Source organism: Carlito syrichta, unplaced genomic scaffold (assembly GCF_000164805.1).
Source record: "Carlito syrichta isolate Samal-C Ts95f unplaced genomic scaffold, Tarsius_syrichta-2.0.1 Scaffold311982, whole genome shotgun sequence".
Taxonomy (NCBI): Eukaryota; Metazoa; Chordata; class Mammalia; order Primates; family Tarsiidae; genus Carlito; species Carlito syrichta.
This window is the reverse complement of record NW_007256078.1, coordinates 859,845-862,123: the sequence shown is the minus strand read 5'-3', so window position 1 is coordinate 862,123 and position 2,279 is coordinate 859,845.

Sequence of the window (2,279 nt, the reverse complement as noted above, 5' to 3'; positions counted from 1 at the left end):
ACATTAAAACTAAAGCTTTATATTAGACAAAAAAATTTTTTAAGAATGAAAGTAATCTTTTTGTTTTTAATTACTTTGGTCCATATATTCATATACATTTGAGGTACATGTGGTATTTTGATAAGGGCAAATAATGTGTTATAATTAAATCAGGGTATTGCTATGTATCCCCCTATACATTTATTATTTCCCTGTATTAGGAACCCCACCCTTTCAATTATTTAAAAATATACAATAAATTATTACTAACTAGATTTGCCCTATTAGGCTACTGAATACTATATCTTAGTCATTCTATCTAACTGTATTTCTGTACTGATTTACCATCCCCACTTTTTCCCTTCCCCCTCACTACTATTCTCAACTTCTGGTAACCATCATTCTAATCTCTACTCCTTAAGATCAACCCTTTTAGCTCCTATATATAAGTGAGGACAGTGATATATGTCTTTCTGTGCTTGACTTACTATACTTAACATAATGCCCTCTAGTTTCATGTTACTGAAAATTGCAGGGTTGTATTTTCTACTGCTCAATAATATTTCATTTTCTTTATTTATACATTCATTGATGGACACTTGATTCCATACCTTGGCTAATGTGACTAGTGCTGTGACAAACATAAGAGTACAGCTGTCTCTTCAATATACTGATTTCCTTTCTTTGAATATATACCCAGCAGTGGGATCGTTGGATTATATAATAGTTCCAATTTCTTTCTCTTTTCTTTTTCTTTTCTTTTCTTTTTTTTGAGGAACTGACACATCGTTCTCCAGATTGGTTGTGATAATTTGCAGTCCTACCAACAGCGTATGAGGGTTTTGATTTCTCTACATGCCTTCTAACATTCATTATTGCTTGTGTTTGGATAAGAGCTATTTTAACTAGCTTGAGATGGTATCTCATTGTGGTTTTGATCTGCATCTCTTGATGATTAGTGATGCTAAGTACTTTTTTTTTTTGTATACCTGTTGACTACTTGTATGTCTTATTTTGAGAAATGTATAGTCAAGTATTTTGCCCACTTCTTTATTAGATTTTTTCTTATGAATTGTAGCAAAAATAATTCATCACCTGCAGAATGGCAATATAAGACATACTAAAGGAAATTTTCAGGTAGAAACTCAGTTTTAGAAAGTGATATTTTGTGAACTTGAAGAAAGTTAATGTTTATAAATTAGAAAAAAAACAGAGTCTGCTAATGAAATAGTTAATAGGTAATCCCAAGAAGTAAAAATATTTCAAAATATGATGGTTTGGAATAATTGTCTTTAAAATGCTTATGAATTCTGTGGATAAGCAATTTGAACAGGCTACACCAGAAATTGATTGTCTTTGCTCTACATAATCTGGGACCCATAACTTGTAAGACTTGAAAACTAATGTAATACAAAGACTGGGAGATAGTATTAACTAGAGGCTCCTTCACAACTTTGTGTGACATCTGAGGTGGGATGACCTGACAGCAAAGATTGTCAAGATTTGGCAAATCTATATGTTCTTTGCAAAGAATGGTGGTCTTAGGATACTCAGAATATCTACATATTGACTATTTCAATGGCCAAAGAGAAACCTGCATTGTGTTTCATTAGTTTTTCTCAGACATCCTATATTCTAATAATCACATCAGTTAAAAGTCTACATAAATTCAATAGAAGAGTGTCAATGAGAAGAGCATCAAAGATTATACTACCATTTCTTTTTTTAATGCCCACATTTAGTTATATTCTTTGATACTCCATCAGTTTCTATATCGTTTTTTTTCTTTTCTGCAACCACCAAGTTTGCTGTTTGTTACTTCTCTCTGAGCATCTGCTTACCCTTGTCTTCAGTAAGCTTCCTTTTCTTATTTGTTTGACACTTCCAACAACTAGCAATGGTCATTGTACAACATTTTATCTCAATATATGATGTATTATGCACAATAAGATAACTTAGCCCTTGGTTAGTTTTTGAGAGAGTTTGTGACTGACCAAGGACCACTTTATCTGACACCACCTAATCCGTGAGTCAATGACTAGTCCTGAACAAGGCAAGACCAGGAAGGGGGATAGGATATGGAATGGAGTAATTATAAGACTTCCCTTATGAGGGGGAGATCTGTGTGATTTCTATAAAAGGCTTTATAAATTCATATAACTATACACTATGGTAAATGTTTTACTAACTTTATCAAACTTTTGATTTATGAGAACCACTAAGAAATAAAAGTCTTGCTATAACAAAAGTTTTATAAGCACAAGTCAAAGGCCATTTGACTAAAACAATATTCAAAACAA